Source organism: Pseudophryne corroboree, chromosome 4, assembly GCF_028390025.1.
Source record: "Pseudophryne corroboree isolate aPseCor3 chromosome 4, aPseCor3.hap2, whole genome shotgun sequence".
NCBI classification, from domain to species: Eukaryota; Metazoa; Chordata; class Amphibia; order Anura; family Myobatrachidae; genus Pseudophryne; species Pseudophryne corroboree.
In genome coordinates this window covers 707952156-707973965 of record NC_086447.1, presented here as the reverse complement: position 1 = coordinate 707973965, position 21810 = coordinate 707952156, and the positions used below count along the sequence as shown (strand labels likewise).

Sequence of the window (21810 nt, the reverse complement as noted above, 5' to 3'; positions counted from 1 at the left end):
TACAGGTTTGTTTGTTTGTTTTTTCTTGTCATCTTGCAATTGCTGTTAACTTGGGTTTTGTGAGCTGAGACACCTTTTGCGTGGGCCGCCTTGGGTGAAAGGTAGATAGGTCAAAGCCCTATACAGTATATTATGATCAGCCACAGATGAAACAATGTTTATTTTTAAACAGGTGAGCAATCAAAATGGAAAGATCCTCATTGCTCTGACCTGAAATTTACAACATTTGAACTATAGATAAAGTGTGTAAGGGTCACACAAATCATGTAGCACATTTATTTAGCTACACTTTAAGCATGTACCCAAGTGTGGCACAAAACATTATTTTGCATTGCTTTGGATGGTGCTAAATGATTCCTTATTTAATGAAATGCAAAGTATTAGTTTCATATTTCATTGACAGAAATACTGTCTTGAATGTTTAAGATGTATTTGTTCAAGGTACTATAACACCTCCTCACTTGTTTCTTTTCTCCTCTAGCTGAGTTTTAAGGTTACAATTTTATAAATTAGTCTATTCTGGAGAACTCTTTTCTTGTGGTTTTTCCATCCTATAATCGTCTTTCAAGCAAAGAGGGTTCACCAGGCATCAGTGTGGGGATACCCCTATTGGGATAGATTGTAGGCACAATTAACCTTGTTCCCTTCCCCAATAATGTGACACACCATGGGGTTTATTTACTAATATTCGAGTTTTTGCCGTTTTTAAGGGTGTTTGAACTCGAATGGTATCGGGTGCATTTTACTGCAACTTTTTGAATCCCGATACGGTTATTCACTAAGCTGCCGAGTTTTGCACAATCGTTTTTTCCGATGTCGATGTGATTCGTAATATCAGGCAGTGTTTTACGGGAGTGATGAGTAAAACACTGCCTCACAAAACACAAGGAATCTTGTCCGGATCTGTGAGATCCATGCAGGGCTTCATTGTGTACCTTAAAAAGTTGATTAAAGTCTTAAAAAATCTGAAAAAAATTGCGTGGGGTCCCCCCTCCTAAGCATAACCAGCCTCGGGCTGTTTGAGCCGGTCCTGGTTGAAAAAATATGGGGGGGGGGAAATGACAGGGGTTCCCCCATATTTAATCAACCAGCACCGGGCTCTGAGCCTGGTCCTGGTTCCAAAAATACGGGGGACAAAAAGCGTAGGGGTCCCCCCCGTATTTTTGAAACCAGCACCGGGCTCCACTAGCTGGGGAGATAATGCCACAGCCGGGGGACACTTTGATATCGGTCCCTGCGGCCGTGCCATTAAAACCCCAACTAGTCACCCCTGGCCGGGGTACCCTGGAGGAGTGGGGACCCCTTCAATCAAGGGGTCCCCCCCTCCAGCCACCCAAGGGCCAGGGGTGAAGCCCGTGGCTGTCCCCCCCATCCAAGGTCGGCGGATGGGGGGCTGATAGCCTTGTGAGAAATTGTGAATATTGTTTTAGTAGCAGTACTACAAGTCCCAGCAAGCCTCCCCCGCAAGCTGGTACTTGGAGAACCACAAGTACCAGCATGCGGTGGAAAACTGGGCCCGCTGGTACCTGTTGTACTACTACTAATAAATACCCCAATAAAAACAGGACACACACACCGTGACAGTACAACTTTATTACATACATGCACACCAACATACACACATACTTACCTATGTTCCCACGAGGCTCGGTCCTCTTCTCCATGTAGAATCCTAGGGGTACCTGTGAAAAAAATTATATTTGCATAATCCAGTGTACCTTCTGTTCTTTGTATAATCCACGTACTTGGCAAAATAATAAATCAGAAACCCGACCACGCACTGAAAGGGGTCCCATGTTTACACATGGGACCCCTTTCCCCGACTGCCTGGACCCCCCCTGACTCCTGTCAAAGAGGGTCCCTTCAGCCAATCAGGGAGAGCCACGTCGTGGCACTCTCCTGATTGGCTGTGTGCTCCTGTAGTGTTTGTCAGGCAGCACATGGCACAGATACAATGTAGCGCCTATGCGCTCCATTGTAGCCAATGGTGGGAACTTTGCGGTCAGCGGTGAGGTTACTTTCGGTCAACCACTGACCGCAAATTTCCCACCATTGGCTACAATGGAGCGCATAGGCGCTACATTGTATCTGTGCCGTGTGCTGCCTGACAGACACTACAGGAGCACACAGCCAATCAGGAGAGTGCCACAACGTGGCGCTCCCTGATTGGCTGAAGGGACCCTCTTTGACAGGAGTCAGGGGGGGTCCTGGCAGTTGGGGAAAGGGGTCCCATGTGTAAACATGGGTCCCCTTTCAGTGCGTGGTCGGGTTTCCATTTTATTATTTTGACAAGTACGTGGATTATACAAAGAACAGAAGGTACACTGGATTATGTGAGTATAATTTTTTTCACAGGTACCCCTAGGATTCTACATGGAGAAGAGGACCGAGCCTCGTGGGAACATAGGTAAGTATGTGTGTAAGTTGGTGTGCATGTATGTAATAAAGTTGTACTGTCATGGTGTGTGTGTCCTGTTTTTATTGGGGTATTTTTTTAGTAGTAGTACTACAGGTACCAGCGGGCCCGGTTTTCCACCGCATGCTGGTACTTGTGGTTCTCCAAGTACCAGCTTGCGGGGGAGGCTTGCTGGGACTTGTAGTACTGCTACTAAAAACAATATTCACAATTTCTCACAAGGCTACCAGCCCCCCATCCGCCGCCCTTGGATGGGGGGGACAGCCTCGGGCTTCAACCCTGGCCCTTGGGTGGCTGGAGGGGGGGACCCCTTGATTGAAGGGGTCCCCACTCCTCCAGGGTACCCCGGCCAGGGGTGACTAGTTGGGGTTTTAATGGCATGGCCGCAGGGACCGATATCAAAGTGTCCCTCGGCTGTGGCATTATCTCCCCAGCTAGTGTAGCCCGATGCTGGTTTAAAAAATACGGGGGACCCCTACGCTTTTTGTCCCCCGTATTTTTGGAACCAGGACCAGGCGCAGAGCCCGGTGCTGGGGAACCCCTGTCATTTTTTTACCATATTTTTTCAACCAGGACCAGCTCAAAGAGCCCGAGGCTGGTTATGCTTAGGAGGGGGGACCCCACGCAATTTTTTTTTCAGATTTCACACTAAACAGACCCTTTCCCATAGATAACCATGCACAGATCTCACTGATCCATGCATGGTTATCCAAACTCGACTGGAAAAAGCAGGTCTATTTTATTGCTGCTTTTTTTAACGAATCGGAAAAAAACAGACCCGCACTTGAGCACTCAGAAACAAACACCCAAATACGAATGAATAGTGAATGCCCGTATTCTATGAAATAACAGCCACGTTTGACCGATGGTCTATTCATTCGTATTTCTGAACGTTGTCATTCAAATCATTACGAATAGTCCAAACACTGCCGAGATTGGTGCTTAGTGAATTCCCGGATTGGGACTTAGAGAAAAAAACCACAAATCGGACAAACTCGGATTCTTAGTAAATACTGGCCCATGATGTAATTGAAAAATAAATCCGTCAACAGAGGTGGTTGGATTCTTTTAAAACATAAAAAATATATTATGAATAGAATGCAAAAGGATACCAATTTCCTACAAATTCAGTGCCTTATCTAACAATAGGGGTTATGCACTAAGCCTTAGAGTGGAAATATATGGAAAGAGATAAAGTACCTAACTGACATGTTGACATTCTAATTTCCCAACCACACTGCCTGTTTACAATACCATCCTTCCCTCCTAGCATCTAACATTTCTGATGAACTTTAACACTAATAGACAAAATACAACCATGGTTGTCCTTAGAAAGGTGGTGGGATGTTTGGGGTAGTACCAATACTATCATAGGAATTCCAGCACTGGGCTGACAAGTGTAGGGCTGGTTAACCTTATGGCTGATGATCCTCATGCTGCTTATTTCCTTTATACATTGTTGCAAGCCCTGGCTGGTATAGTCTAGCGCTGGCTAGTGAAAAATAGTAGTGTTCAGTAGGGATGAGCATGTTCGGATCTCAGTGGTCGATCCCCCCCAGACTTCACAATCCAAGTCCAGATCAGAGACCGGCTCAGTACTTCCCGCCGGACTCTGATCCCAGATCAAGGCAAAATATCATCTTTCTGCTGTCGGATTCTCGCAGGTTTTGGATTTCTTATAAGGAGCCGTATTTTGCCACCATTTTCACTCCGGACTTGGAGAATAAGGGAGACAGACCTCTGTCTCTCTGTGGGTTGTGGCGTAGAGGGGTGCTGTTGTCCTGGGGTGCTTTTCTGGAGTGCTGTCCTTTGCTGTACAGGGGTGCTGTTCCGGGGTGCTGTCCTGTGCTGTACAGGGGTGCTGTCCTTTGGTGTCCTGTGCTGTTAGGGGTGCTGCTGTCCTGTGCTGTACAGGGGTACTGTCCTGCGGTGTCCTAAGCTCTTAGGGGCGCTGCTGTCCTGTGCTGTACAGGGGTGCTGTTCTAGGTGGCTGTCCTGTGTTGTCCTGTGCTGTACAGGGATTCTGCAGACCTGTGCTGTAAAGGGGTGCTGTCCTGTGTGCATTAAAAATAAAGGGGCACTGTGACCCTGTCCTGTGTGCTGTAAAAATAAAGTGGCACTGTTCTGTGTGCTGTAAAAATAAAGGGGCGCTGAGGCCACGTCCTGTGTGCTGTAAAAATAAAGGGGCACTGCTCTGTGTGCTGTAAAAATAAAGGGGTGCTGAAAAATATAGGGGCACTGGAAATTTGGTGAGTTTTGATAAGAGAAGTGTGGAAAAGGTAGGCATTGCCTCACCTGCCATATACTTTACTCCAGAGCTTTGACTATAAAAAAATTTAGAATAAAGGGTTGAGACCACATGTGGGGGCACGGAAGCAAATTTAGTCATTGACACATGCTACAAGCAACCAGATATTAACGTGCATGATGAGGAACAACTCTTGCAGAAAATTGAAAAAGCTGCGGGAATGGGGGATATCCTAGTATTAGGAGATTTTAACTATCCTGATATAAATTGGAGTAGCAATTCATGTGTAAAAACTAGGAGCAGCAGGTTCTTAAATACATTAAAGTATCAATACTTGACTCAATTAGTCAAGGACACAACTAGGGGTAAAACTATTCTGGACCTAGTTATTACCAATAATGTGGACATTATCTCAAACACTAAAGTTGGGGAGACCTTGGAAAACAGTGACCACTATATGGTCACATTTGACATCAGTTTCAATAAACATAGCTATAAGGGAGCAACTAAAACATTTAACTTTAGAAAAGCTAACTTCAATAATCTGAGACAGGCCCTAAACAACATTGACTGGGAAGTTTTGTTTCATGGTAAAGACGCAACGGAAATGTGGGATGCTTTTAAAGGGTTGCTAGATAGCGATATTCACAAATTCATTCCCATGAGCAGTAAACGCAGGAGTACTAAACACAAACCAATGTGGCTTAATAAGGAGGTCAAAGAAGCAATGGCTAATAAGAGGTGTGCTTTCAAAACATTTAAATCTAATGGAGGGGAGGAGTCATTCCAGTATTCAAAGGAATGCAATAAAGAATGCAAAAAAGTAGTAAGTGTAGCTAACATTAAAAACGAAAAGCAAATCGCTATAGAGAGTAAAACCAATCCTAAACAGTTTTATAAATACATAAACAGTTAAAGGTTAAAGAAGGAGAACGTAGGGCCATTAAAAAATGAACTGGGAGCTTTGCTAAATGATCAAATATTTGCGGAAATACTGAACAGTTTTTTTCCCCTCCGTATTCACCAGGGAGGATCAGATGGTGAGAGTAGTGCATGACGATAGTGAAGGTAATGACTCTTGGCTTGATGCTTGTTTAAGTGAGGAAGTAGTCCTGGAGAGACTAAGGGGGTCATTCCGAGTTGTTCGCTCATTGCCGATTTTCGCTATGCTGCTAAATGCGAATGCATATGGTACACAGCGCACATGCGCTTAGTTATTTAACTAAAAACTTACCAGTTTTGCTGCTGTTCGTGCGGCGCTTTTCAGTCGCACTGCTGATTGGTGAGTGATTGACAGGAAAGGGGCGTTTCTGGGTGGTAACTGAGCGTTTTCCGGGAGTGTGCTAAAAAACGCAGGCGTGCCAGGTAAAAACGCAGGAGTGGCTGGAAAAACGGGGGAGTGGCTGGCCGAACGCAGGGCGTGTTTGTGACATCAAACCAGAAACTAAACAGACCGAGGTGATCGCAATCTAGGAGTAGGTCTGGAGCTACTCAGAAACTGCAAGGAATTATTTAGTAACAGTTCTGCTAATCTTTCATTCGCTATTCTGCTAAACTAAGATACACTCCCAGAGGGCGGCGGCCTAGCGTTTGCAATGCTGCTAAAAGCAGCTAGCGAGCGATCAACTCTGAATGAACACCCAAGTAACATAAAGATTAATAATCACCAGGCCCAGATGGTTTTCATCTGAGGGTTATTATGGAGCTTAGTGCTCAGCTAGTAAAACCCCTAAACTTGATTTTCCATAGTTCAATTAGATCAGGCATGGTACCAAAGGATTGGCGCATAGCTGAGGAAGTGCCTTTATTTAAAAATGGAACTAAAAATAACCCTGGTAACTATTGACCAGTTAGTTTAACTTCTATAGTGGGTAAAATATTGGAAGGTATTTTGAGGGATAGCATAGAGGATTATCTGCAGGTTAATAAGATTATTAGCAAAAGTCAGCATGGGTTTGTAAGGGATAGATCATGTCAAACTAATTTAATTAACTTCTACGAGGAAGTGAGCGAGAATTTTGACCAGGGAAAAGCAATGGATGTGGTGTATTTAGATTTTGCAAAAGCCTTCGATACAGTGCCTCACAGGAGACTGATCATCAAATTAAGGGAACTTGGCATAGGATATAATATTTGTACATGGATAGGTAATTGGCTTGAAAACAGAGTACATAGAGTAGTGGTCAACGGGACGTTCTCCAGCTGGGTACCAGTAGTCATCGGAATACCACAAGGGTCTGTGCTTGGCCCGCTACTGTTCAATATATTTATCAGTGATCTAGGAATAGGCCTGGAAAGCACAGTGTCAATCTTTGCATATGATACTAAACTGTATAAGGTAATTAATTCAGAAAGCGATGTGGAGTCTCTACAGGATGATTTATTTAAGCTCGAAACCTGGATGTCTAATTGGGGAATGAGGTTCAATATAGAAAAATGCAAAGTTATGTATTTTGGGACAAAAAACACACATGCATCTTACAATCTAAATGGGGAAAATATAGGGGTAACTGTGATGGAAAAAGATTTGGGGATGCTCATAGATAATAGGCTTAATAACAGTAAACAATGTAAAAATGCAGCAAAAAAGGCAAGTAAAGTGCTTGCATGTATAAAACGGGGCATTGAGACCAGAGATTTGCAGCGGGCACTTTTTGTGTTTTGGTTTTGGTTCTAATTCCCCACTTGTGTTTTGGTTTTGGCTTGGTTTTGCCAAAACCCAGGGCCGGCTTTACCATTAGGCAGCTTTACGCGGCTGCCTAGGGGCGCCAGCCCCTGGAGGGCACCACTAAATTCATTTAGCAAAATACTGAATGATATCTCTGTATGCGACCTCCTCCTTTTACACTGCGCTGGCTGCTGCTGCAGGTCTAGTCAGTTGCAGCCACCACTATCAGGCTGTACCACATGGTGCCTCAGTGCTTCCTCTGTGCCAACATGTGTAACATCAAGTCATGTGAAGGCACATAGGAGGTGGATGTGTAACTATGGCTCCCAAGGGGTGCTCTCACAACCGCTTCTCATAGCCCTGATGCACCTCCTGCAGGGGGGTTGCAGGTTAGGGGGCACCAGGTTGAAGCTTTGCCTAGGGTGCAGAGAGACCTTGCACTGGCACTGCCAAAACCACCCCTTCCGGTTTAGTTTCTGGTTCCATGCTCGTGTTTTGGATCTGGATTGGTTTTACCAAAACCACCCTTTCGTGTTTTGGTTTTGGATCTGGATGATTTTTAAAAAAAAACATAAAAACAGCTAAAATCACAGAATTTGGGGGTCATTTCGTTCCTACTGTATTATTAACCTCAATAACATTCAGTTCCACTAACTTCCAGTCTATTCTGAACACCTCACACCTCGCAATATTGTTTTTAGGCCAAAAGGTTGCACCGAGGTGGCTGGATGACTAAGCTAAGCAACACAAGTGTGCGGCACAAACACCTGGCCCATATAGGAGTGACACTGCAATTGCAGACAGGATGGAACTTAAAAAAACTAGGCCCCAAACAGCACATCATGCAAAGAAGAAAAAGAGTTGCAATGAGGTAGCTGTATGACTAAGCTAAGCGACACAAGTGTGCGGCACAAATACCTGGCCCATCTAGGAGTGGCACTGCAGTGTCAGACAGGATAGCACAATTCAAAAAATAGGCCTCAAACAGCACATGATGCAAAGAAGACAAAGGGGTGCAATGAGGTAGCTGGATGGCTAAGCTAAGCGACACAAGTGTGCGGAAAAAACACCTGGCCCATCTAGGAGTGGCACTGCAGTGGTCCCCAAACAGCACATGATGCAAAGAAGAAAAAGAGGTGCAAGATGGAATTGTCCTTGGGCCCTCCCACCCACCCTTATGTTGTATAAGCAGGACATGCACTCTTTAACAAACCAATCATTTCAGCAACAGGGTCTGCCACATGACTGTGGCTGAAATTACTGGTTTGTTTGGGCCCCCACCAAAAAAGAAGCAATCAATCTCTCCTTGCACAAACTGGCTCTACAGAGGCAAGATGTCAACCTCATCCTCCGATTCCTCACCCCTTTAACTCTGTGCATCCTCCTCCTCCTTACAAAGTATTAATTTTGTCCCCAATGGAATCCACCATCACAGGTCCCTGTGTACTTTCTGGAGGCAATTGCTGGTCAAGATCTTCCCGGAGAAATTTATAACTAATTTTGATAAACATCATCTTCTCCACATTTTGTGGAAGTAACATCCTACGCCGAACGCTGACAAGGTTACCGGCTGCACTAAACACTCTTTCGGAGTACACACTGGAGGGTGGGCAACTTAGGTAAAATAAAGCTAGTTTGTGTAAAGGCATCCAAATTATCTCTTTTTCCTGCCAGTATATGTACGGACTGTCTGATATGCCTACTTGGATGCTGTCACTCATATAATCATCCACCATTCTTTCAATGGTGACAGAATCATATGATGTGACAGTAGACATGTCAGTAATCGTTGGCAGGTCCTTCAGTCCGGAACAAATGTCGGCACTCTCTCCTGACTGCGCTGCATCACCGCCAGAGGGTGGGCTAGGAAATCTTATCATTTTCCCCGCAGCCCCAGTTGCGGGAGAAAGTGAAGGAGGAGCTGTTGATGGGTCACGTTCTGCTTGAGTTGACAATTTTCTCACCAGCAGGTATTTGAACCTCTGCAGACTTGTGTCTGCTGGAAAGACAGATACAACACAGGCTTTAAACCTAAAATTGAGCACGGTGGCCAAAATGTAGTGCTCTGATTTCAACAGATTGACCACCCTTGAATCCTGGCAAAGCAAATGTAGGGCTCCATCCACAAGTCCCACATACTTTGCGGAATCGCTCCGTCTTAGCAGCTCCTTCAATTTCTCCAGCTGCTTCTGCAAAAGCCTGATGAGGGCAATGACCTGACTCAAGCTGGCAGTGTTGAACTGACTTCACGTGTCGCAAGTTCAAAGGGTTGGAGAACATTTTGCAAGATGGAAATCATTCTCCACTGCGCTTGAGTCAGGTGCATTCCCCCTCCTTTGCCTATATCGTAGCTGGATGTATAGGCTTGAATGGCCTTTTGCTGCTCCTCCGTCCTCTGAAGCATATAGAGGGTTGAATTCCACCTCGTTACCACCTCTTGCTTCAGGTGATGGCAGGCAGTTTAATTTGTGTTTGATGGCGCTCCAGTCTTTGGCACGCAGTGGCTGAATGACGAAAGTGGCCCACAATTTATCGGGCCTCTGACAGCATATCCTGCACGCCCCTGTCATTTTTCAAATAATTCTGCACCACCAAATGAATTGTAGTTGCAAAACATGGGACGTGCTGGAATTTGCACAGATGTAATGCACGCACAATATTGGTGGCGTTGTCCAATATCACAAATCCCCAGGAGAGTCTAATTGGGGTAAGCCAATGTGCACTGATGTCCCTCAGTTTCCATAAGATGTTGTCAGCAGTATGCCTCTTACAGAAAGCGGCTGTCACAATCATATAGTGCTTAGTCTGCCCTGTTCCACTTGTCCACATGTCCGTGGTTAAGTGGACAGTGGGTACAACTGCATTTTGAGGACACTTTTTCTGACGTCTCTGTACATTTGCGGTATCACCTGCCTAGTGAAGTGGAACTTAGATGGGATTTGATAGCGGGGACACAGTACCTCAAACAATTCCCTAAATACCACTGAACTAATGGTGGATACCGGACGCACGTCAAACACCAACATAGCTATCAAGGCCTCAGTTAATTGCTTTGCAAAAGGATGACTGCTGTCATATTTCATCTTCCTCACAAAGGACTGTTGGACAGTTAATTGCTTAGTTGAAGTAGTACAAGTGGTCTTGTGACTTCCCCTCTGGGATGACGATTGACTCCCAGCAGCAACAACATTAGCGGCAGCAACATCAGGCGTATCACTCAAGGATCCTCCGGAGGAATCCCAGTTAGGAGAGGACTCCTCATTCTTGCCAGTGACATGGCCTGCAGGACTACTGATGTTCCTGACTGAGGAGGAAGTTGGTGGTGTGGCTTGCAGGAACTTGAGTACAAGAGGAAGAAGGGATTTAGGTGTCAGTGGACTGCTTACGCTCTTACCCAAAGTTTCACAACTTGACACTGACTTCTGATAAATGCACTCCAGGTGACATATGAGGGAGAATGTTCCTAGGTGGTTAACATCCTTACCACTACTTGTTACAGATTGAGAGAGGCAACACACGGCTTGACACCTGTTGTATGCATTTGTGGAGAAATAATTCCACACCGAAGAGGTGGCTTTTCTGATATTTTGCCCAGGCATCACAATGGGCTTATTCATCCCACGGACAACAGGTGTCTCCCCCGGTGCCTCATTTAAACAAACAACATCACCATCAGAATCCTCATCGTCAACTTCCTCCTCAGCGCCAGCAACACCCATATCCTCATCCTGGTGTACTTCAACAGTGACCTCTTCAATTTTAATATCAAAAACTGGACTGTGGGTGCTCCTTCCAGCACTTACAGGGGGCGTATAAATGGTGGAAGGAGCCACCTCTTCCCATCCAGTGTTGGGAGGTCAGGCATCGCAACCACCGACACATGGGGACTCTCCTTGGGGATTTGTGATACCATCTTAGAATGCACAGTTCTTTGCTGTGCTTTTGCCAGCTTAACTTTTTTCATTTTGCTAGGTTGAGGGCTTCCATCATCATGTGAAGCTGAACCATTAGCCATAAGCATGGGTCAGGGCCTTAGCCATTCCTTGCCACTCCGTGTTGTAAATGGCATATTGGCAAGTTTTTACGTTTCTCCTCAGACCATTTAAATTTCTTTTTTTGGGTCTTTATACAGAACTTTGGCTTTTTGGATTTTACATCCCCTCTACTATCACATTTGACATCGGCCTTGGCAGATGACATTGATGTCATTTCATCATTTATGTCATGACTAGTGGCAGCAGCTTCAGCACTAGGAGGAAGTGGTTCTTGATCTTTCCCTATTTTATCCTCCAAATTTTTGTTCTCCATTATTTTTCTGGAGTTCTATAACAATATGTGGTACAGGAGAGCGTACCTCTACACCACACAGGGCAAACCCTGTGAAAATTATTTGGATTAAATATTAATAATCCTTTTTATATGGAGTAAATAATATACAGCATAGGACAGCACCACTGAATTTATTTATATGGCAGCACCACAGGACTGGACTTATAGGCCAGTACCACTGGAATTATATGGCAATATCACTGGAATTATACGCCAGTATCACGGGAATTATACAGCAATATCATGGGGATTATATGCCAGTATTACGGGAATTATACGTCCATATCACTGGAATTATACGTCCATATCACTGGAATTATATGCCAGTATCACAGGAATTATACAGCAATATCACTGGAATTATACGGCAATTTCACTGGAATTATACGCCAGTATCACAGGAATTATACAGCAATATCACTGGAATTATACGGCAGTATCACTGGAATTATACACCAGTATCACGGGAATTATACAGCAGTAACACTGGATATATTGCAGCAGAGGACACCACCACTGTGACTGGTCACTGGACTGATGCTGCACAAGACACTACTCCTGGTCTGATGAAGGACAACACAGCACCACTGTAAGGGACTCATACAGCTACACCGGATATATGGCAGCAGAGGACAAAACCACTGTGACTGGTCACTGGACTGATGCTGCAAAAGACACTACCCCTGGTCTGATGCAAGACAACACAGCAAAACTGCAAGGTACTTATACAGCAGCACTGGGGACATATAGCAGCAGAGGACATCACCACTGTTACTGGCTGGACTGATGCAGCATAAGACACTACACTGGACTGAGCAGCACAAGACAGCACTGGAACCGCCACCCCACATTCCCGGCCATACAGACACTGAGGACACGTCCTCTCACTACACCCTCCGAGATTGGAGTGAAAATGGCGGCAAGGCACGGGTCCATATATGGAATCCAAACCCTGTGAGAATCTGACAGCAGGATGATAACATTTTGCCTCGTTCTGGTTTCCGAGTTAGGTGGGAAAACCCGAGCCTGACTGACCCGGACTCAGGTAGGGCGGTTCGGTAGGGTTCGGATCTCAAGGATCTGAACCCGCTCATGTCTAATTGAGACAAGGGACGAGGATGTAATCCTGCCACTGTACAAATCACTGGTACATCTGCACCTGGAATATTGTGTTCAGTTTTGGGCGCCATATTATAAAAAAAGATATCGGGAAACTAGAAAGAGTTTAAAGGGGAGCTACTAAATTGATTAAAGGGTTAGCGACACTGGACTATGAGGAAAGGCTTACTAGGTTAAATATGTATACACTAGAAAAGAGACGTCTAAGAGGAGATATTATTAATATCTTCAAATATGTAAAGGGTCCTTACAAGCAATGAGCAGGGGATTTGTTTATTAAAAGAACTCCGTATAGGACACGTGGGCACTCACTGAGGCTAGAGGAGAGAAAATCCGCACACAACGTAGGAGTGGGTTCTTCACGGTAAGGACAATAAAGATTTGGAACTCCCTGCCGGAGAAGGTAATAATGGCAGACTCTGTAAATGTATTTAAAAACGGATTGGACAGATTTCTAACTGGAAAAAGTATGCAGGGTTATATCATTTAACATAGTGTCATTAATATCTGGGAGTGGTAAGAATCATAGTTGTCAATTGGTACTAAACCATTACTTCAGCAGGTGCATTATATTAGGTACAGCATAACACAGAATACAGGTTGAATCCGATTGGCATTTTGCCTCTTTTCAACCTCACTAACTATGTAACTATGTAATTGTATAAGATATTTCTATTATATTTTTTGTATTTTTCATATAGGGAGGGTTAGCTTTCCCCCCTCCATGAGGGTTAGCCACCTTTGGCATTTTCCAATAAGCTCCAGTAGAGTGCAATAGTGTACTAAAATTCTTGGTCAGGTATGGGTGACCAGCATTTGGGTTCCCGCCAGTCACCATACTGATGCCGGTATCCCGGGGTTTAGAATGCCGGCGGGGTGGGGGCGAGCGCAACAAAGCCCCTTGCAGGCTCATTGGCAAGCTGTGTTTGACGCAGGTTCTGTTCCCACTCTGAGTGTTGTGGACACCCACAAGTGGGAATAGTCTCTGTTAGTCGGTATGCCAAGTATAAAGGTTTTTACCTTACAGTCCACAAGGAAATTGGTGGAGATGGGTTTTGGCAGCAAGAATATGGGTGCAATTACCTTCAGATGCGGTTGCAGTACTTGGCTCCATGGGGAAATGCAAGATTTGTAGATGGGTGTTTCCAAATTCATTCCACAATCTCCCACTCTGTGGAACATTGGCACAACTTCCGGAGTCTGGAGAAGTGGTTGAAGAACCTAATGCCGACCCTGGACATATACAGTATGTAAACATTGGTCTTTTTATAAATTGAATATATAGATGGTCTATAGTTTAGGCTCTATGAAACATATTTATTATAAATAACATAAGTGGTCAGGAAAAGGTTAAACATCCTATAATATATAAATACACATACATAATAGAACATGTAGGAGACAGAACTGCATATTATAAGCACATATTCTCCCACCTTATGGTAAGGCTCCTGTCTCTTCTTCCTGGGAGTGCAGTGCGTAAGGCAGTATTCTCTGGTCCAGTGCAGTGAGTGAGCGCACAGATCCACACATACATCAAACTTGGTAAACACCCCCTGTGTTTGCCTATGCTTGGCCTGCAGCACTTCCTCCCTCCATTGCTTTTCTCCTTTCAAAGAGGCTGCATCAGGGAACGTCCTTCTCCTTTTAAAGCCATAGTGAGATGACCGTCACCTGATGGAGGTGAAGACTGGTCCCCAGTTTCAAAGTTCTTTTTTTTTCTGCAAGACTTTGCTATGAATTAACTTAATGATGCTACATTACAGAATGCAAACAAAAAATGGTTGTAGAGGTTAATAGTGTAGTCAGGATAACAAGGACAGCAAAGGTGTACATTACTTTTTGTTGAGGAATTATTTTAGAGAGAAATGTTGATCATTAGGGAGTACTGTAGTTACACATAGGCTTATTTTTAAGGAATCCATGGGATGGTAAAGAAAGATAAGTCTAGCCCTGCCCAGTTTGTCAGAAAACTCCAAAAACCACAACCCTCTGATTTCTTTTCTGGCAGTTCAAGTGATCTTCAAGTGGATAGGACCTTGTAAGGCTGCTTGACAAATCTATATACTGTATATGTAGATAGATTGATAATGTGGGAAGGGACATCATAGCATGGGCTTTCTATGGGTTCAATTTTGTCATGTGCTTTATTTCACTATTTGAAAAATGGGGGGGGGGGAGCAGTCGGTTTCATACTAGGGCATGAAGGGCTCACCGAGGGAAATGCGTTGGAAGGGCCCATGTGTAAGGGTATGGCTAGGCTCCAGTGAGGGGTGGGGGTGGACAGCAACCACAGAGGTTTGTTTAACAGTTAGAAAGTGCATGGTCAGGGCCGCTTTATATATATATATATATATATACATTATATAGTAACACTGATAGTGCATGCAAGAAAATGTACAATGTAATAACAGCAATGCACTGTAGAAAATACTATATAGTCCTACATACATTAGACATACAGTATGTATAATGTTTAATTCAAGTTACCTAGGATAGAGTCTGGTACCTTATCCCTGGTACGATTCTTGCGCAAATTCTCTCTCTGGCACATGACACCAAAAATTCTCTCTGGCACATGACACCAAAATTTCTAGTTACAGCTCTGAGAAACAGTATCAAAATTGTTTATACTAGATTGGACTAATATTATTATGGCAATACAAGGAACTCAGGAAAACAAAGATTACTTCTGAAAAATATATTACAGAAGAGGTACAAGTAAAACATCAAGACAAATAAAATCAACAACATTGGGCCAGTCAATGAAAAATATAGAAAAAACAATTGTAGAAGATAAAAAAACAAAAAAAAAAAGTATCCTTAAAGATACATTCTTTCATCTCTATGTGCAAAAATTAAAAGTGGCAAGAAATTGGTTATGTAATAACAGTAATGTGTTACACAGGAGGAGGTGCAGTACATTATATATATATATAGTAATAGAAAAATCACCTGAGACAAATTACATTCTCCAAATACTGTATGCTAAATTAATTATGTTCAAAAAATTATGGACCGCTATTTCTTACACACTTAAAGAATATCTGTCTGGTGGAAACAAAAATGTGGTAATGTCTATTAGCAAATGACAAACAACCATTTGCTCCCAAACACTGCCCTTGCTGCAACTCTGTAAAGCAATGTACAACTTTAAATAATATTCACATTCCTGCAGTGAGAAGTAGTAAGTTTGTAAGTCAGAGGTTCTCAAACGCGGACCTCAAGGCACCCCAACCGTTTAGGTTTTAAGTTTATTCATGCTGGGCTACAGATGACTTAATTAACAGATCACTATAAATCATACTGCTAGAGCCTTTAATTACACTGGTTAACAATGAATTTGTTAAATACTTTATTTTGACTGATTTTGATGTATTTTCTGGTGCTGATTCCAAAAAAATGAGATCAGAAGGGTACCATTTTTTTTTAAACCAACATATTTGTTTTTTAAAAATATACATTTTGCTCAAAACAACATGGTGTATAGGTATTTTTTTTAAATGTTTTGAAATTATTTAGTTTTGTTTCAAGACTTTCATAATGAGCAAACAATCATTTTAAATGGATTAGCCGTCCCCTATGCATAATTTATTTATGTCTAACAGAAAATAAAGTAGATAAATCCTCGGAGTATATGATGAAATGGTTAGCATTTAATTTGCCAGCTGTCGGGATCCCTGTGGTCAGGGTACCAACGCCGGAAGCCCACCAGATGGCAATGCCACCAGCCAGAATATCGGCCCTACAGGACTATTCTGACTCATGGGTGTCCACGACACCCATAGAGTGGGAATAGATCCTGTGACAAGCACAGCAAGCCACCAAGCCCCCAGCATGTATGCAAAGGGACTCTTTGCGTTAAACCCCCTGCCGGCATACTGGTGGCCAGAATGTCGAGGTCAGTATATTGACAGCTGGCATTCCGTCCGACTTTAAATTATACTGAATCCGATGAAACTGTATCAGTCCTACAGAGCCAGTTTCCTAGAAAAAGTGAAGCAAAAATCAAAGAGGGGATATTTGTTGGACCACCAATATGAATCTCATGAAGAATGAAGAGTTGGAGAGAAGCTTGAATGAGTCTGAGACAGCTGCACAGGGATTATTCCAAAACGTTGTGAAAAACTTCTTGGGAGTCCAAAGAACTGGTTAGTGAACGTCTTAAAGACTTCAAAGCCCTAGGATGCAACCCGATGGGCATTTTGCCTCTTTTCAACCTCGCTAACTATGTAACTATGTCCTTTATTCCTGGATTCGCATTTAGACTTTTTTCCAAAAAGGACTTGGAGATGTAAGTGACGAATACAGTGAACACTTCCACCAAGATAAACAAACAATGAAAACTCACTACCAAGGAAAATGGAATCCAAATATGCTTGCAGATTACTGCTGGACACTAAAAAAGGGATGTTCCTCAAGCTACCTGTAAATACAGCAGATTTTAAATCAGCACAAATAATACTATAAGAAGCACCATATCATATCAACTTAACAATCGAAAAGTAAAATTTTGTCAACCAGCGTTATCAGTTCATTTTAGGGTTACACATTTGTTTTAAATAAATTATATAATTGTTGCCATAGGGGATGTTTTGAGAATTGATACATTGCTAGAAATATTCTATATGATGCAAGAGTGACATAACCAAATACTGTTCATAATTTTCAAGAGCCTTTATGACTGATGTAATCAGAAAATCATTGGAGGTGAGGCCACTTCTGTGTACACACATAAATAGTCCATTTTCATTATTTTTCTCTATATATTATTTTTAACCTTTATTGTGCTTTTAACAAAGTTGTGTTTGAAATATAAGTAAACTTTACCAGTATCCTGCAGCTGATTTGTTTTTCTGATCTGAAAGATGTTTCAGAACAGTACAACGATTTAATTTTTCATTTTGTGCATGACTAGCGCATGTTGACTTTGTGACAAATGTTCATAATTTTTCCTTGACATTTTTTACAATATTCTGGTACAAATCAAAATAGCTATTCATCTTGCTTTTCATTTGCTTGTTATTTGTGGCACAAATTTGCAAATTTTAGTTGTTTTATTTTATATCTCCTTTTTTGTTTTATCTCCTTCTCCTTTGCCACTGACATTCTATGCAAATGAGGAGAATGCTTTTTAACAAGTATTGTATTACAATGGAAGTGTACAGTGTCTTTGAGTGAAAGTTAGGAAGAGAGATTAAAATGATAGAATTTTAAGGAAAATTGAATGGACTGGATCCTGTGAATGGCTGCACGACTGTCAACACTAAAGGATTCATATCATGTGCTCTACATGGATGGGTCCAAGCTAAGAGTGTCCTCTGGAGTTGATACAGCAGTACCCAGTGGCGTACGTTCATCCCAGTTGCCCGGATGCAAAAGAAATATTGGTCCCCCCCCCCCCCCCAATAAAAATATATGAATGTATGTATATAGGTATAGAATAGTGATGTGCACCGGACATTTTTCGGGTTTTGTGTTTTGGTTTTGGATTTGGATTCGGTTCCGCGGCCGTGTTTTGGATTCGGATGCATTTTGGCAAAACCTCACCGAAATTTTTTTGTCGGTTTTGGGTGTGTTTTGGATTCGGGTGTTTTTTACAAAAAACCCTAAAAAATAGCTTAAATCATAGAATTTGGGGGTCATTTTGATCCCATAGTTTTATTAACCTCAATAACCATAATTTCCACTCATTTCCAGTCTATTCTGAACACCTCACACCTCACAATATTATTTTTAGTCCTAAAATTTGCACCGAGGTCTCTGGATGGCTAAGCTAAGCGACACAAGTGGCCGACACAAACACCTGGCCCATCTAGGAGTGGCACTGCAGAGTTAGACAGGATGGCACTTAAAAAAAATAGTCCCCAAACAGCACATGATGCAAAGAAAAAAAGAGGTGCACCAAGGTCGCTGGATGGCTAAGCTAAGCGACCCAAATGGCCGACACAAACACCTGGCCCATCTAGGAGTGGCACTGCAGTGTCAGACAGGATGGCACTTCAAAAAAATAGTCCCCAAACAGCACATGATGCAAAGAAAAAAAGAGGCGCACCAAGGTCGCTGTGAGACTAAGCTAAGCGACACAAGTGGCCGACACAAACACCTGGCCCATCTAGGAGTGGCACTGCAGTGTCAGGCAGGATGGCACTTCAAAAAAATAGTCCCCAAACAGCACATGATGCAAAGAAAAAAAGAGGCGCACCAAGGTCGCTGTGAGACTAAGCTAAGCGACACAAGTGGCCGACACAAACACCTGGCCCATCTAGGAGTGGCACTGCAGTGTCAGGCAGGCTGGCACTTCAAAAAAATTGTCCCCAAACAGCACATGATGCAAAGGAAAAAAGAGGCGCACCAAGGTCGCTGTGAGACTAAGCTAAGCGACACAAGTGGCCGACACAAACACCTGGCCCATCTAGGAGTGGCACTGCAGTGTCAGGCAGGATGGCACTTCAAAAAAATTGTCCCCAAACAGCACATGATGCAAAGAAAAAAAGAGGCGGATAAAAGAGATGGATAGTATACTTAATGAATGATGACACAGAGGTAGGTACAGCAGTGGCCTTCCGTACTGCTATATATAGTATACTGGTGGTCACTGTGTCAGCAAACTGCAAAACTAAAAATGCACCACAGGTATAGAATGTAGATATATAGTATACTTAATGAATGACGACATAGAGGTAGGTACAGCAGTGGCCTTCCGTACTGCTATATATAGTATACTAGTGGTCACTGTGTCAGCAAACTGCAAAACTAAAATGCACCACAGGTATAGAATGTAGATGGATAGTATACTTAATGAATGACGACACAGAGGTAGGTACAGCAGTGGCCTTCCGTACTGCTATAGTATACTGGTGGTCACTGTGTCAGCAAACTGCAAAACTAAAATGCACCACAGGTATAGAATGTAGATGGATAGTATACTTAATGAATGACGACACAGAGGTAGGTACAGCAGTGGCCTTCCGTACCGTACTGCTATATATAGTATACTGGTGGTCACTGTGTCAGCAAACTGCAAAACTAAAGTGCACCACAGGTATAGAATGTAGATGGATAGTATACTTAATGAATGACGACACAGAGGTAGGTACAGCAGTGGCCTTCCGTACTGCTATATATAGTATACTGGTGGTCACTGTGTCAGCAAACTGCAAAACTAAAATCACCACAAGTATAGAATGTAGATGGATAGTATACTTAATGAATGACGACACAGAGGTAGGTACAGCAGTGGCCTTCCGTACCATACTGCTATATATAGTATACTGGTGGTCACTGTGTCAGCAAACTGCAAAACTAAAATGCACCACAGGTATAGAATGTAGATGGATAGTATACTTAATGACGACACAGAGGTAGGTACAGCAGTGGCATTCCGTACTGCTATATATAGTATACTGGTGGTCACTGTGTCAGCAAACTGCAAAACTAAAATGCACCACAGGTATAGAATGTAGATGGATAATATACTTAATGACGACACAGGGGTAGGTACAGCAGTGGCCTACTGTACCGTAATGCTATATATTATATACTGGTGGTCACTGGTCAGCAAAACTCTGCACTGTACTCCTCCTATATAATATTATACTGGTGGTCCCCAGTCCCCACAATAAAGCAGCACACTGAGCACAGATATGGAGTGTTTTTCAGGCAGACAACGTATACTGGTGGTCACTGTCAGCAAAACTCTGCACTGTACTCCTGCTATATAATACAGCTGCTCCCCAGTCCCCACAATTAAGCAGTGTGAGCACAGATATATGCAGCACACTGTGAGCACAGATATGGAGCGTTTTTTTCAGGCAGAGAACGGATAACTGGTGGTCACTGATCAGCAAAACTCTGCACTGTACTCCTCCTATATACAGCTGCTCCCCAGCCCTCCCCACAATTAAGCAATAGTGCACAGCACAATCAAGTTCAACAATAACGGAGAGGACGCCAGCCACGTCCTCTCCCTAACATTTCCAATGCACGAGTGAAAATGGCGGCGACGCGTGGCTGCTTATATAGAATCCGAATCTCGCGAGAATCCGAAAGCGGGATGATGACGATCGGGCGCGCTCGGGTTACCCGAGCCATACGCGAGAATACGAGTATGCCTCGGACCCGTGTAAAAAGGGTGAAGTTCGGGGGGGTTCGGTTTCCGAGAAGCCGAACCCGCTCATCACTAGTATAGAATGTAGAATTTTAAATCACACATAGTAATCATACCCAGGATTAGAACCCATGACCTGTTACACTGAAAAAAAAACCACGTTACTGATAGAGCTATTTGCTCCTGTATAGGCAGCATGAAAATAGCAAATAGCTTCACCAGTAAAGTGTCTGATTCCAGTGTAATAGGTAGTTCTTCTAATCCTGTGTATGACACTTGTAAAATATGTGTCTATAATAAAGAGGGTGTGACTTGTAAGGTGCAGGGACTAGTGGAGGAGTCGGCCATGGAAGAGATATTTCCATGGCCGACTATTTAATTAATTAATTTGTGTCACTGAGCCTCGCGGCAGCTTACTCCATTGCCGCCCACAGTTACTCCTCTGGCAGTACCTCCAAAAGTTAATGTAAACAGCAAGCTTGATAGCAAAATAGTGTGTGTCTGCAGTTGCAAGTATTCTGCCAGACTGAAGTGCTAAGGAGCTCAAAGTACCAGTACTGTGTCAACTATTTTTCTAAACAAATTCTAACATTTCCTAAGGATTTTCATGTAATGTGTAGCTGCTTTCAAGTTATTTGCATTGTGAGGTCTGGCAGCTGAACAGTGGTCTTGAACAGTATCTTGGCAATAATTTATGGCTGCAGACTATCTATTAATAACAGTAATCAGTCAACATGACATGATTATTATAGCAGACAACTACACATTGTGTCCGAAGACAATGACATACAATAGATGTAGCCACCTCATCTGTGCCGAATGTGCCCATGCCGCGCTACGGAATTTGATGCATCCTTTCATGTGAAAGCGACGCGTGCGCATATAAGATGTGCACATGCCCAAGACATGCACGCGGTCAT

The 21810-nt window shown here is 43.2% G+C and overlaps 1 protein-coding gene across 1 annotated transcript in view; it reads left to right on the top strand.

Moving 5' to 3' along the window:
• The window catches only part of LOC134910984 (proton-coupled folate transporter-like), a 668553-nt gene that overhangs the window by 365353 nt on the left and 281390 nt on the right, over nucleotides 1–21810 (top strand). The gene's annotated exons all lie outside the window — the stretch shown is intronic.